The 16,613-nt window shown below is 38.9% G+C and overlaps 1 protein-coding gene across 9 annotated transcripts in view; it reads left to right on the forward strand.

Moving 5' to 3' along the window:
• The first annotated feature begins 762 nt into the window (after positions 1-762).
• PTPN13 (protein tyrosine phosphatase non-receptor type 13) overlaps positions 763-16,613 on the forward strand; it is a 225,857-nt gene continuing 210,006 nt past the window's right edge. For 2 of the 9 annotated variants that reach the window (XM_055589037.1, XM_055589036.1), the window contains exon 1: positions 763-1,247. The gene's annotated coding sequence lies outside the window, so the exon portion shown is untranslated. Of the gene's footprint in view, positions 1,248-2,093; positions 2,277-16,613 lie in introns of those variants that run through there. The other 7 variants (XM_055589034.1, XM_055589035.1, XM_055589033.1 and 4 more) reach the window with 6 other exon arrangements.

Raw genomic sequence — 16,613 nt, forward strand, 5'->3', positions numbered from 1 at the left:
TTCAGAAGGAAAATAACAGGATTTTACATACTTTATTATTATTATTATTATTATTTTTTTTTTTTTTTTCAAAAAGACGAGAATGTGAGTTTTCCTGAGGGCATCTGGGGTTGACTAAGTGTTCCACCGCATCTCTGAAGATCACTTTACAACTGTGGGAAAACTCACCGAGCTGTTTTCGTCGACCCCGCCATTTCCAAGTTGCAATATTGCTGCAGGGAACTGGCACAGCCCCGCTCGTTCTCACATTCTTCTCCTCACCCTTTCAAAGCCCAAATCCGCCCGGTGAGAATATGGAAACAAGGCTGGAGACAAGGGAGGGCAAAGATGGGGGGAGGGGTTTATTTAGATTCGCAGAGGAAGAGCAGGGCATTTTTCCATTCTCCCTCGCATTCCCCAGGTCCATAAAGTTCTGTTTCTGAAGTTGGAAGTGTGGGGGCGGTCGGCGGCATTTTCAACTTGGTCTGAAATTACGAGTCCACCCCGGAGGGGCTAGGAACTTTTCCTGCGGGGCCATCAACCTGAGCTTCTGGCAAGCCAGAAGTTCGCGAAAAGCCAGGCCCAAGGCACTGGTTGTCATAGGAACCTGGGCGCCGGTCTCCCCGGCGACCTCGTCTCTAGGGAGGGGGCGGGGCTGAGGGGCCGTCGGGCCAATGAGGTCGAGGGGATGGCGGGGTCGGAGATCCGCGGGGCTCCAGAAGTCCGAAGAGGGTTGATTGACAGGGACTGGGGCGGAGCCGGGCGAGCGCCAGAGGTGGAGCCCGAGAGGAGCCGGGAGCTCCCGCAGCCGCGGCGCGGCGAGGGTGACACACTGGGATTACCGCCCCGGGAGACCGTCGTGGCGGGCGGGCAGCGCTCCCCGGCTTCCCGGTCTGCCTCAGGCATATCTCGGCAGCGCTCGGAGCCGGCGGCCTGAGTTGAGCGGCCTCGCTCCGGAGGGTTTGGGGAAGCCCTTGGAGGCGCGCGGGGCAGCCGAGGGTGCGCGAGCGCTCCAGGGTCTGGCGGTCGGCCGGAGTCGCCGCCGGAGCGGTGTTTCGGAGGCGTGGAGGAGGAGGAGATGCTGCTTCTCTTCTCCCCCTCCCCAGGCTCCTTCTCCAGCTTCTTCGGCCCACGCCCGCAGCCGCTTGGGGGAGAGGAGGTGGTGGCTCTCGGCGCCCGCGGCGGCTGCCCGTGGCCCGCCTCGACGCCGCGTCCCCTCTGCCCTTGCCCCGCGCGTCAGTAGCCGGACCGGGTCTCGGGACGAGCGGGTAAGGACGTGCGCTGTCCTGGGCGCTGGGCTGGAGGGGCGCAAAGTGCTAAAGTGCGCCGCGCTCTCTATTCCTCCCTCTCTCTGTTTTTTGTTTTTGTTTTTGTTTGTTTTTGCTCCAGCTTCTCAAAATCAACCTCTCTATGGCCCTGGTGGAAGGAACTTTTCTTTGGTGGTGTGTTAGGGTGGGGGTGGGAGTGAGGTGGCGGGGGAGGGTAGGAAGGATGAGATGCTGTTTGATTGTGAATTAAGTAGATCCGCCTTCTCGGCGGAGGAGAGTCGGATCCTTGAGAATTAAACCCCAGAGGGGATGAGTACAGAGATTGTGGGGCAATCGAGAGTGACATTACCCGCATCGTGCTACTCCAGCTCTGTGCGTGCTGAGGGAAGGGCTCCCGGAGTCTGTTTCTCATTTCTGTAAATGATTGTGGATATGGTGTGGTTAGAGGCCGCCCAGAAGAATGTGTATATGTGAGGGTTCGAAGAAGAGGGGGTGGGGTGGTGGGGAACAGAGAGCAGAGGGACGGACAGTGCCTGATGCAAGCTCTTTTATTGCTCTTCTCCGCGTTCTGGAGTTAACCACCCTCTCCCCGCACCCCCCCCCCCCCCCCCCCGCGCCCCCGCCTTTGCCCTTTGCAAGATGCTGTAGTACCGAAAGCTGGGAAGCTAAAGTTCGGTAGAGGCAAGAAAGTTTTTACGAAGTTTAATGTTTAATTTCCCTGTATTATAAGTATATTGGAGAAGGACGAACTGGGAGAAATATTACCACTAAAATAGATTTACAGCAATACAGTTTTCGTTGGCCTTACGCAGAGATGATTGGCTCCTCCACGCACTTGGGCAGCTCATCTGTTCGACAGCCTGTGTCATTTTCGTTTAATTGCATCTTTGAAACAACAAACGCGGTGACTTCATAGGGAGCTTCCTGGAGCTGAGTTTACCTCTCAGAAAATGGGGTAATCGGGTTTGTTTTCAAGGCGGCGACCTAAACAAAATGTAGGACACCTGATCTGTGGGTTGACGGGCGCAGGTAACTAATTTAAATGATTTTAAAATTTAGACCTACAGAGGTTACTAAAGGATTGGGGGGACGGGGGAGGGGGAGGAAAGAAGTTATTGTATTTTGAAACAAGCCTTGGTATTTTCCCAAATTCTTGATGACTGGTTGGCAGGATCAACGTGAAAACTTGCTTCATGCTCATTGCTCGCTTGTGTTGTGCTATGATACAGATTATTTTTTGTGTTATTATCATCAGCATCAGTAAGTTCTTGTATGTATTGAGTAAGTAAATTCGTACAGAGGCGAGTGGAGTGCTTTACGATCCAGTTTTAGATTAGTTTACGTTTTTCATAATAACTTTGTGTTCTAACTTTGATGTTCTAGCGGCTTTGTGGGAGTATGTGTGGGGGAGATGGCAGAATGGAAGCAGGAATTAAATAGAAAAACATCTAGGTTAGTTATTAAGAAAAGGAACTAATTTGTAGTGTGTTTCACTTTTACAAGAACTTATTTTTAGCTCTTATGTAGTTTGTCTTGGATTAACATTTGTTCCACCAAAACTTTTACTTGCATGAGAAGCCCACTTACTTTTAGGAGAGTGATTACCAGCATTTTAAAATATTTATAGATAGCTTTTCATGTCACAAGTAACACACATACACAAACCATAAAAACCAGTGTCAATTGCAAGGGCAGACTTAGATACTATGATGGGATCAAAAGTTTTAAAACCTACATTATTTTTTCTGGAGGCATGCCTCAAATGAAAAGTGAATGTGAAAATTAGCTAATCAGTTGTTTTCAGTAAATGATAGATATCAGTCTTGAAATAAATGGAATTTATGTTTTTTTTTTTTTTAATTAAGAAGAACAGGTCAAATCCTTGCTTTATTCTACTTTAGTAGGTCAGGGATGGGATGAAGAACATTGTAACTTCTTCTGTATCAGTTGAGTATGTATTTTTTCAGCTCATCTTACTGCCCAGGCCAGACTTCTTAGAGAAAGGGAGTATTGGGGATAAGCTCCTGCTGCTGCTTCCTTTTTATTTTTATTTTTTTTGGACAAGAGTTTGTAATTTTTCAATAAACTACAAAACACTATTGTGGTGCAACTAAATTGTAATTAATACAAATTGAAATCGAAAGGAAATAGTTAGACCTCAAGGCTGTGCATCTAGGAGTTAACTCCTGTCAACATTTTATTTTGGAATATGCTTTGGGAGAAGTCTGTGCCATGAATTAGAAGAGTGAGTTGAAGGTTTTCTCCTGTCAGGCCTCTGATGTAACCAAGTGTTACTCATTTGAGTTGATGTCTCTTTGCAAGGCTGGGGCCTGAAAAAGGAGAAAGGATATCTGGTCTCAGGACTGGAGAGTTAGTGCTGATGGGGAAGGGTGAGGGTCTCTTGCGCTCTTTCTCATTTTTTCCACTGACAGCTTTTCTTAATTTGAAACTTAAGAACAACCCAGGAACTGCATTTAAAAAGCTTTTAAAGAGCAAATTATGATAGAACATTAAATGGTCTAAGTTAAATTAAAAGTTATATAGTCAGTGTAAATTTGTTGTTGCCCAGGAAATCCCATGACAGACTCACTTGTAGGTATGTCACATCAAAACTGTGGTCTGTAATTGACAGACTGAGAGGACGAACTTAAAGGTTGCAGGGGGAAGGATGGGGGCAAGGATGGTTAGGGAGTTTGGGATGGACATGTACACATGCTGTATTTAAAATGGATAACCAACATGGTTCTACTGGGTAACACAGGGAATTCTGCTCAATGTTATGTGGCAGCCTGGATAGGTGGGGAGTTTGGGGGAGAATGGATACATGTATTTGTATGGCTGAGTCCCTTTGCTTTCCACCTGAAACTGTCACAACATTGTTAATCGGCTATGCTGCTGCTGCTGCTGCTAAGTCGCTTCAGTCGTGTCCGACCCTGTGCGACCCCATAGACGGCAGCCCACCAGGCTCCCCCCGTCCCTGGGATTACTCCAATACAAAATAAGAAGTTAAAACAAAAAACTGGTCTGTAAACTGCTCTATGAGGAAGAGTTCCAGTCATCCTGTGAGTCTAGGGGGCAAAATGAAAACCCCTGTCTTATTCCTGTTTAGTGGCAGGCCCTGTGACTGTGCGGCCTGTACGAAGGCTGGATGACAGTAGCTAACAGCTTGTGAGGCAGTAGGAGACCAGCTATTTAACTTCTTAAGGTAGAAGGATAGCAACTCCTGTATGGTCTAGTGCAGAGGCTGGTGGGGATTTGAAGCACCGATGCACATGTTTTTTCCCCCAAGGTTTGCTTAGGAAATACAGGAGCTGGTCTAAGCACCTGTTTAAGGAGGTTTGCCTTAGCCTGTGCTCCACCACTGAATCCTGCTTTTTCTTTCTTTTTCTTTCTTTTATTCCAGTATGAGAATTTATTGAAACAGACTTCCTCAGAGAGAATTCTGCTGCAGTGTAAAGAATGTGGACTTTACTGTTTGAGAAACATGTGTCCAAATCCTCGGGAACATCTTTATTTTCCACATCTGTAATTTAATAATACCTACTTCTCAGAGTATTTTGAGAATGAAATTAATAATATATATAAAAGTGGCAAGTGCAAATTGACAGTAGTTTATTTCCTCCTTTTTTAATCTCTTTTACATATTTGAAAACATTCAGTAATAGCAAAACTTATGTTGGTACACTGAAATTATTCCTGAATGTTTAGAACATGTAACTCACCATAGTCCTCAGGGTGAACTCGAATCTGGGTTGCCAAAAGGCCCTCTTGCCTACCAGCAAATAAATGTGTGTGGTTGTATACTGCATCTGTGCTTAATAAACAGTTTCTTAGTTTCTTTCTAGTTTAGTGATACTCTGGCTGCATGATAGAATCACTTGGGTGGCTTTTAAAAATCTTAATGCCCAGGACTCAATTCAGACCAATTAAACTAGAATCTTTGGGGTTAAGACCCAGACATACATATTTTTGGAAGCTCCCTAAGAAATTACAATGTGGAGCCAACTTGTGAACCAATATTCTAGTCCTCTCTAGAAGGTTAACATAGAAAATTCGATTCTCAAAAATGTAGCACCAATATTGTTACATTATGTACTTTCCTCTACATAAATCACAAGAATTTAAAGAAAATAAACTTACGTCTCTGTGTATATACCCATCTACAGGCTTTTTACTATTTGAATCAGAATGTAAGGTGTAAATGTTTCCCTCCAGTTCCTTAAAGCTGCACATGTTGTTAAATTTAAATGAATTTAATTAGGTATCATTTAAAGTTCAGTTCCTTATTTCACTGAAGAATTTTTTTAAACCATTTTATTGAGATATAGTTGATTTACAATGTTGTGTTTAGTTTCTGCTGTACAGCAGAGTGACTCAGTTGTATATTTTTTTTTCATTTTTTTCCCATTATGGTTTATCACAAATATAAAGTATCATTCCTTCTTGTTTATCCATCCTATAATAGTTTGCATCTGCTAATCCTAAACTCCCTCCCCTCACTAACCAAATTTTAAGGACTCAGCAGCTACTTTTGGCTCAGTAGCCGCTGTATCGAACAGCTCGGCTATGGAACATTTCTGTCACCACAGAAAGTTCTGTATTACCTAGAGATTTTAAAATTTATATTCCAGTTTCTCCTTTGAAATGAGATATATGTGACATATATATAGTCTTTTCTGTCAGATTTATAATTGAAAGTATATATAGTATTATTTTTGATAGTTTTTTAGGGAGAAATACCACATTTTTGATGCTTATATTTCCTCTTTCTTCAGTTTCTTGTACCTAGTTGTGAGGTGTTCTTTCCAAGTTAACCGAGAAGAGGAACTTGAGTGTCCTTATATTTGTCATTTATATCAGTATGCTCCGAATCTAAATAGATTCAGGAAACAGAGAAATTCATCAATTCAGACTAAGTGCTGGAATTTGATTCAAGGTTTTTCTTTCTGGAGGAGGTTCTTTTTTTTCTTTTGCAAATGAAGTCTCTTCGTTGTCATATGATATGATTGAATTTTCCAACAGAGAATCATCTTTAGTTTTAACATGAACATACACCAGAGACTTTTTCTTCCCACAAGAAAGCATCCCCTTTAACAAAAACGAGGTTCCTAAGCAGTTTGAGATGTTTGAAAGCTAACACTGCGTCATCAGTTTTAGTGGTATTTGTCACTTGTTGAACACTGAGGCTCAACTTAGAGGAAACTGTACTCGTAGTTCATCTCAGCTGCACACCGCCCCCCCCCCCCCCCGAAACTGTAAAAAAAAGTCAGTTTTCCTTATTGGCTTAGGGTTTTAGACACTTTTTCTAGAAAAATGTAATTTCTAAAATAAGCATTTAAACTATTAAGGGATTACTTATTTTAGGTCTTTGTGTAGTCAAATACCTCTCTGCGATATATAGTGTTGAAGTGAAGAAATAATCAGTATTTTGACCCAGGAGTTTCCCTTATCATAAGATTTTGAATGATAAATTTATTCCCCCAGAGTCTTTCATATTCTTGGCTTTGAGGTATAATTTCATGGGATTATTTGAATGCAGTATTGATTAAAGTCATTCTTCAAACAGTCTATTTTGATTTTATTCTTATGGCTAGTTTCTAGAAGTGAAGGAATGAACTTCAGACAATGATTCAGATGTAACATATATCAATTTTCTAGGTACTGTATGAAAATTTACAAAAGCTAAAATGTATCCTTGTAGCTGTACTTCATGAAAGCTGAAATAGATGTTTCATTAAAAAAAAACTGATCAGCTATACTTGAGTTAAAAAAAAATTTTAGATTAAAAAACTGATAAATTTAAAATATATAATAAATAAATATAATTTAGGAGTATTTGATTATCAAATGTAAACTATCTAAAACTGTTCTGTGGTTATATACCATTCAATTGAGTTCAATCAGAACTTTGAAATTCTGGCAGTGCTTTGAGGTATATAAAAATAATTAATAAGTAGGATATGTGCTATTACTTAATACATGGCAGTATTGCTATTTCAGTTATAATTCAGGTCAGCACATACTTCAGTGTTCATTGTTATGTAATTCTTACACTTACAAAGAAATCTAGACTGTATTGTTTTCCATTATTAAAATTTAATGGAAATTTTCAGTTTTTAAATAAAAGAAAATATATTAATGTGATCACATATACTTGTGTAACTAAAGACAAAGCAGAGCTATATTTTCTTTAAAAAAGAATTTGCCTAAATCTTTCTGTTTGTACTTAAAGACTTTGTCTAAATTCAAAGGTATTTTAAGGCTGTATTGAGGTCCTGGGGTTTAACTTAAAAACAGATGATATTGTTCCATCTAAAGGGATTTTAAAGAATCACTGTTGATGGACCAAGCCAGTTGAGTGTTTTTCTAATAGCAACAGTGATGAATCTGGAGTGATAACCTTATTGTGATGACCTGCTCCCTTTTTAGTTGTTCTGTATTCAGTAAGTATACATTGAGTACAGTAAGTGTACATTACATTAAGTTCAGTAAGTGCCTCTGCCAGGCACTCTACTAGCCACTGGTGATACACAGAGGTCACATTTCCAAGGTAGCAGATAAATGGAATAGCCTGTGCCCACATATATTTGATCATCTGAGATCATGCCAAGTAAACCAGCCGATTGACAGGATATATTGACACAGAAGAGTTGTGAAGATAAAAATGAAATGATATGTGAAAACCTTACAAACATCTGGGTACTGACTTGAATAGACATAAATTGTTTTTAGATGCAGTTGTGCATGGTGTTGACCATTCCTCTTGGTTTAGAGAGAGTATAGCACAGAATTTCGACCATGGACTCTGGAGCCACGCTGCCTGGGTTTTAATTTCTGACTCTGATACACAGGCTCTATGGCCTTGTGCAAATTTTCGCTTTTTTCCATCTACAAAATAAGGATTATAGCTAAGCCTCTTTTAGTTTGTGGTAAGGATTAAATGATTAATTCATTAGAACATGTAAAGCAACAAAGCAGTACCTAATACATGTTGTTGTTCAGTCACTAAGTCATGTCCGACTCTGCAGCCTCATGGACTGCAGCACAGCAGGCTCCATGGGGTTCTCACCTAATGCATACGGGTATTTAATAAATATTAGATTATTATTTTTGATACATTTACATTTTACTTATAACAGTTTTTTTTTTTTAAACATTGGGTAAAGGTAATATAGGAACTTAAATGTGTCTTTTTTTGTTTCAACCTTCATGGCCCTGCTTGTTCCTTGGGTTACATGTTTCTGTTTCTTCCACACATTATTTGGACTTGATATATGTTACCTGTGCCTAACTTTCACACACTTCGTGGAACTTGTGAAAATAAATGTCATTCTCTTCAGACTACTCTCTTTTTTGCCATGGCTTACAGCTTGTGAGATCTTAGTTTCTTGACCAGGGATTGAACTTGGACCATGCAAGTGAAAGCACAGAGTCCTAATCACTGGACCACCATGGAAGTCTGTAAACTACTCACTTTTAGAATCCTACATCTCCTGTTTTGGAGTTACTTTTTAGATCATGTGACATGTGGCATATGTCTTCTTTGAGAATAGATTTGATTCAATTAAATAATACATTCATATTCTAGTAAGGTGAATGATTAAGGAGGATATACTAATTTCAAGTAAATTGGGAAATGATTATAAAGTAAAAGGAGCAATTTTTTAACTGAGACTGTAAACATGATTAGAAAGGAGAGTCCTAGAAATGTCTCTGATAATGTGTGTGTTAGTCACTTAGTCGTATCCGACTCTTTGTGACCCCATGAACTGTAGCCCGCCAGGCTCTTCTGTCTGTGAGATTCTCTGGGCAAGAATACTGGGGTTGATTGCCATTTCCTTCTCCAGGGGATCTTCCTGACCCAGGGATTGAACCTGGGTCTCCTGCATTGCAGGCAGATTCTTTACCACCTGAGCTATAGCAAAGTCCAGAAAGGAGAGTCCCAGAAATGTCTCTGATAATACTGTGTTTGAAGCTGAAGGTATCTATCCTCCCGAAGTGTCTATTTTGGAAAGTTAACACTCTCAGATATGTGAATTGTCCACAGTCACACAAACAGATATTGTTGCAGTCGTGGAGTCGTTGGACACAACTTAGTGACTGAACATGTTGTTATGCCCTTAGGAGTAAGCATTTTGTAACATAACGTAAAATTCTTGAGTAAGTATTACTGGACATTCATCCTGTTATTGTGTGCACTTTTAGACCCTTTGATATTCTAATATATCTTACGAATCTCCAAGATAATAACATATACAGTTGTTCCTTACTATTCTCCAGGGGATTGATTCCAGGACCATAAGGATATAAAAGCTGTGGCTAGTCAAGTCCCTTATGTAAAATGGCATAGCATTTGCATATTACCTATGCAAATCCCCCCACATACTCTAAATCATCTCTAAATTACTTATTCTATCTAATACAATGTAAGTACTGTGTAAATCATTGTAAATACTATATAAATCCTATGTGAATAGTTGCCAGCATGCAGCAAATTCAAATTTTGCTTTTTGGAACTTTCTGAAATTTTTTCCCCCCAAATATTTTCCATCCGAGGTTGGTTGAGTCTGTGGTTGTGGAACCTGTGGTTACAGATGGTCAACTGTTTATCATTTTCATTTCTTTGACAATTTAACTGCAGAGTTCATAATGCATCTCTCGTAACAGGGGCGCTGATTTGGGAAATATTCTGTGTGCTTGCCCTATCCAAGACCACTGCAATGAACTGTTTTGCTTCTTCCAATTAGAAATTGCATTGGGTTGCTAGTACAGAGACGTGGCATAACAGTGACCTAAAGAAGGTTGGGATTTTTTTTTTTTTTTTTTCTGTAACATAAAATCTTGGCATAGTACTCCAGAGCTGCTGGATTACTGTTTCAAGAAATGGCAATGAACCTAGACATCTTTTTTTTCTTCTCTACCTCCTTATAATATGGCTTTCATCCTCACGATGCCCTCTTGGTGACAGAATGGTTGCTGGCATTCTGTTAAAAATGTTGTCCTTCTAGTTAGACAAAATATGGAAGAAATGGAGGAAATGGCAAAAATAACAAAAGGTGAGTGTGCCTGCCAGCTGAGTCAGATCTTTTCAAAAAATTTTCTTGAATTCCTTACCCAATGCTGTACATCATGAGATGCTGGGAATTGTTTTTTGCTGGGCACTTGGCTGTCCCCAACCTGACAACTGAAGAGAGTAGATATTGGGGATTCAATGATTGTTTTCTTCAGATTTCCTAACACCTGATCTCCATTTGTTTCCAGCTTAATGGAATTTGGTTGTAGTAGGTATGGATAAATTATAGGTCCTACGCTAGGTTTTGGGGTGAATACTGGTTTTACTAACTTATCGCTTGATAGCCAACACATCTATTATGCTAATTAAAGTGCCTTGGCCTAGAAAATAATTAAAAACTGGATTTACTGTCTGTGGAGGCTAGTTCACAGAGATCGTTTAGTATTTTATACTTTGTGTGGTTTGATACTTAATTCCTTGTAATAAATATGAATCATTCACACAATTTTTATTATTTAACCTACCATTGAAATATTAAACTGAGTTACTGCTAACTTTTAACAGGACAAAATTAATATATTTATGTTCATTCTTAAATGTTTAGCTTTTGTGAAAACTAAATCTAGGCCGTGTCATAATTTGCTATTCACATTCAAACAAATTTGGAAGCATAGTATAGTAGAAAGAGCACAGATTTTAAATTTAGGTGGTCCTTGGTATGTATTTTAGATCTTTTAGTAATTAGAGTATTTTGGATAAGTGATTTATCCAATCTGTTTGATCTATAAAATGGAAATAATATCTACCTCAGGAAGTTCCATGAGCTTTATTCCTGAGCTCATACAATTTATGTATGAGCTTTACATACATAAATTGGTTGGGCACAGCCCATTGATTCAGTTAATAAGAATTCTTTACCTTTCACCACCCTTTTCATCTGTATATATTGGACAAAATAGCAAACTACTAAGAAATATGATTCATTATACTGAGAAAAAAGCATGGCTTATCTCTTTATCCACGCAGATTTTAGCCTCAGAAGTATGTTTTGATTAGGTCACTGACTATGCTTTGGTTATCAGATGTATTCCAAGCAAGATCTTTTTAGACGTAGTAACTACACATTGGTCACTTTAAAGCTAAAATGATTGACATCTTAAGGGAAATAAAATGGGCAAACCTGCCATGTCCCCTTGAATATGAGAAAACTATAGAAAATGGTAGAAAAAATACCTGCAAAATTATTTGATGATAGTTAAAATAGCAGCAATTTAAAATGTCTTACAAGTAATATAAATTTTTGTTGTAATGGTCTTGTGTTTCTTAACTAATTATATAGCTGTAAAGCATTTGACTGACTACTCTGTGTGTGGAATTATTTTTGGTATATTGAGGAATGGGCTTCCCTGGTGGCTTAGTGGTAAAGAATCTCCTTGTCAGTGCAGGAGACACAGGTTTGATCCCTGGATTGGGAAGAACCCCTGGAAAAGAAAGTGGCAACCCACTCCAGTATTCTTGCCTGGGAAATACCATGGACAGAGGAGCCTAGTGGGCTACAGTCTCAAGAGAGTCAGCCATGACTTAGCAACTTAAACAACAGCAGCATTGAGAAATACTAAAAAAGGAAAGGAAGATGGTTCCTACCAAAAAAATTAAAATCTAGGTTTAAAAAAAAAGCAAATAATAAAGATAGGAAACCATTATATTACAAAACAATCAATACAGTACAAGTTTTAAGAAAGTGTGGCTCAATCAAAGGATTCACTTGGGTAGAGATTGATCTGTCTTGGAGACATTTTTATTATCTGGGAGCAAGCATGGTGTATCATTGTTTGTTGTTGTTAAGTTGCTAAGTCATGTCCAACTCTTGTGACCGCATGGACTGTAGCCCACCAGGCTCCTCTGTCTATGGGATTCTCTAGGCAAGATTACTGGAGTGAATTGCCATTTCCTCTTCCAAGGGATCTTCCTGACCTACTCACTAGATAATTTTAATAGTGAAAATCATTTGTAACTTTTAGTTTAAGGTTAGAAGTAATGATCTTATTAAGGTGTGATCATTAAGAATAGTTTATGACCCACTCTCCATTCCATTCTTAGTGCATTTAAAAATTGTCCTTTGGTTTGGTTGACAGCTGTGTTTACAGAGCCCCAAACTCTTAGTGACTGCTAACAAAGTTTCTTTTCTTCTCCTTTGAATTGACTCTTTCAGTAGGCTTGCATGCCTTGTATGTGGTGTTGTAGAAGGGAGATAAGAGAACTCCAAAATTTCTAAATTTTAGTTTATCATACAGTTTTAAAATTCATTTGCAATATAAATTGATTGACATTTGCTTTATTTGGAGAAGTGGAATTTACATCCTGGAGTTCTTTGAAACATAAAATCTCTATTCACCCTTTCCCTTAACTGTTTCCATGGCTTTTTTCCCACTTAAGAATCCCATAGCATCCTCATGCAAACAGTTAGATGATCATGCAGTTTTTCACTCAGTGAAAAGTTTTGTTGCTCCACAGGCTTTCATTATGGTAGCAGGTAAAGTGTGTTTTATTATTTTTAGGTATCTTATTTTTCAGAGTAGGCAAAACGTGCATATTGAACAAGATTGAAAAGTATAAACATTAAAAAGTCAGTCATCTTTCTAGTCCTGTCTCCAGGTCCCCTCTTGGGGCGCTTTGCTGCAACCTTCATTTTCAGTAATGTCGTCAGAGCCAGGAGGAAACATTATGAATGATATACCAAACTAATGGTTTAGTGTTCCTCAACGGGAAGCTTTACGTGTACCCTCTTAGTACGCTGAAAAGGTCTGTGCTTTTGAAAATAGTTTATAGAAAGTCTTCCTTTTTTTATATATTTAACAGTTCACCTTTATGTTTTTTATTTTCTCCCTGCCCCCAATTACCTCATTAGTCAATCATGTCTCACATTTTTGACCAGTTTATCTCCATTCTTTTGTTACTGGTTAGAAATCTGTTAGTAGTAAAAGCAAAGTTGAATGTTTTACCATTAATATACTGTTTTGTTTGTTAAGTTGGACATTTTCTTGGTAAATATTTGGTTGATAAATATTTGGTACAGCTGAAGTTGGATCGTTTTGCAGTTGAAGGGCAACTTAAATGTATTTCAGTTCTTTTATGGAGCATTGAGTTACAAAGAAACCCTAGTATATAGAAATGTTTGGTATATAGAAATTCACTTATTCTTCTGGTTTTCTTGGTTAATGCATGAAAACTGAAGACTACATATGGACTGTATATGGACTCTTTATACCCAAAGTTCAAATTTATTATCTGCTTAGAGTGCATTGGCAGAAAAAGTAAGAGCATACTTTTCTGATAACACTGTTATAGCTCTTTGTAATTATGCTGTCTTTTATGTGTACCTTTTGAAACATAGGCAAAAGATAGGGTAGATTGTAGTTTCTAAATGCAAGCTGTATCTGAAAAATCTTATGAATTGGTTAAAATAAACATTTTGGGATGCTTCCTAGACCCCCAGGAATTTATAGTTTTAAAACATACGCCACATACAGCTTTCCTAAAATTGGTAGAAAATAAATATGCTTTTTATTGTATCTTTTTAGGAATCCTATCTTCCCCCTTTAAAAAAAAATAACATTTTCACCATGCTTTTATACATTTGTTTTATAAGTTAAAAAATATAAGTTAATTTGTTGGGATAATGTTATACATACCCTTCAGTAGGTATCACTAGCCTCCATACCTGTAGGGACAAGAAGGGTCAGAGATAGTTGAGGGGGAGAGGAAGACAATAATGAATGATAGATATTGTGGTGAATGAAAGAGCTCAGACTGTAGCTAACGTGGACATCTGCTCCCCACCTGGAGTTCTGCCCCATCTCCTTTTCTCCCAAGATTTTTATATGACATTTCTCTAATTTGTGAAATTTTCCAATTTACAAATACTGGCACAATTTCACACTTTGGAAAATATGGTCTGGGCCATTGCTGTCCAGGCAAAACCCAAGTCTGCAGGCCAAATAAAGCCCATGGGCCACGGTATGCCACCCGTGCCCTAGATTCTTTTAACTACCTTACATTTGTATGAACTTGCCATATTGTGTTTTGACATTTATTAAGGGATAATAATGATGATAATGCTTCCAGCTGTCTGCCTTGATTAATATTTCACTTTAGCATATTAGTTATATAAACATTGGATTTTTGCGTAAGAAGAAAGGAAAGAATAAGACTGTTTTCTAAACTGTGTCAAGGACAGTGTCTGTGTAAATGTATCAGAGACTTGGTTCCATGATGTTTCTTAGAAAAATTTAGTTCTCAATCCCTTTCTTTCTCAAAGTCTGTCCTTCTTCCTTTGCCTGCCTGCACATCCAGTATCTTCATGCTCTTCCCATGAATGTTCTTTTCATTTGCAAGAATTATGAAAGAAATCCTTCGTATAGAAATTCTGCAGAATGAAAATCATTCTGTGACTGACTTAAGCTGCACAAACTTCTAGACATTCTTCACTATTAGCATTAAAATTCCATAGCCTTAGTACTATTTCTTTCAAATGTGCTTTTTAAACAGAAGAATGACTGCCTTTAAGGCCAGCAGTGAAAAGACTCACACAGAGGCAATCTAGGGGGGCAAGCTCGTAACCATGAAAGATTTGACCCCAGGCCATCAGGAGGGATGGTTGAACTGAGATGCCGTTTACAGTGGCTCAGTACAGAGAAACAAGCATAATAAAGCAGCAAAACTTCCGCTTCTAGCCAAGATGCAGTAACAGGGACAAGATTCTGTCCACACCAGCTAAAAAACAAAGAAAATGCTGGAAACAACTATTTTTAAGTCACTGGACATCAGGCAGTGAGAGACGGTGATATCCACGAGAGAGAGAACTAAGGTGAACCTTCGGATTGCTCAGGTTACTAACTTGAGAGAGTTTCTAGGCTGTGGTGCAGGGGTGGGAAACCAGGTGCAAAATGGTATACACCCTGAATTCAGCACTTATTGCTGAAAGCCTGGGGAGACTAAGGCAACCAGAGTTAACAGGACAGAGTAGTAAGGTGAGAACAGAGCAGAGAGAACCCCAGAAGGGTTCCTACAGAGGGCCCTGCAGAGGGTCCTCTTTGAGTGTTCGGCCGAGTGCTCTAAATACATGCATGTGAGGAAACTGATGGACTGTAGAGGAACCACACAGAAGGAAGAAAAGGTACAGTACTTGAGGATGCTGGCAGGGCTGGGAATAGTGCCTGTTCCCACACACCAGACTGGAAGACCTCAGGGTTCATAGGGTTTTAGATAGGGTACACAGAAGAACTCACCCCACCAACAGAGCCCTAGACCTGCATTGCTCTGGGCCAAACTAACACATCTTAAAAGTTAGACCTGAAAGGATCAAATTTACAAGTTTTCAAGTAATTTAACTTCATCCCTAAGCAAAACTCAAGAATATGTATAAATACATTCAGTATCCAACAAGATGAAATACACAATATTTGGCATTCAATCAAAAATTTCCAGGCTTGTAAAGAAGCAGGAAAATATGACCTGTAATGACAAAGTAAATAGATTAGACTGCACACAGAGGTTAGAACAGCAGAAAAGTACATTAAAATAGTTTTTATAACTGTATTCCATATGTGCAAAAGTTAGTAGGAACACACTGAACTTCTCAATATGAAAACTAGAATGTCTGAGATGAAAAATACAGGGATGGGATTAATGGCAGATTAAAAATTACAGAAGAAAAGATTAGTAAACTTGAAGACATACCAGTATAAAAATCATTCAAAGTGAAACACAAAAAGGAAAATAGTTTTTTAAATTAACACAGCATCGATTGTGAGATAACTTGAGGTGGCCTAATGTACATGAAATTTGAGTCCCTAAAGGAGAGAAAGCCATGATGAAAAAGACACTTGAATAAATTATGGCTGAAACTTCCAAATTCGCTGAAAGCTATACACACGCAGGTTCAGAGTCTTAATGAAGCCCAAGCATAAGGAACATGAAGAAAATTGCACCAAGGCACATCGTATTCAAACTTCAAAACATGCGAAAGAGGCAGTCTTAACAGCAGCCAGAGAAACAGAGAGGAATAAGAAGTGTGACAATATATTTCTTGTTACAGACAATACAGACAGGAAGACAGTGTAGCAATGTCTTTAAAATATCGAAAGAAACTGTCAACCTAGAATTCTCTACTCAATGAAAATCTTTCAAAATTGAGGTTAAATACTTTTTTCAGAGATAAAATAGCTGAAAGAATTGATCACCAGCAGATCACAGAATGAAGTTCCCCAGGCAGAGAGGCCAAGTGATACCAAATGGATAGAAAATAAAATGCTAACTACACTGGTAAATATATATGGTATTTTTCCTGTTAT

The sequence above is a fragment of the Bubalus kerabau genome, chromosome 7 (assembly GCF_029407905.1).
Source record: "Bubalus kerabau isolate K-KA32 ecotype Philippines breed swamp buffalo chromosome 7, PCC_UOA_SB_1v2, whole genome shotgun sequence".
NCBI lineage: Eukaryota > Metazoa > Chordata > Mammalia > Artiodactyla > Bovidae > Bubalus > Bubalus kerabau.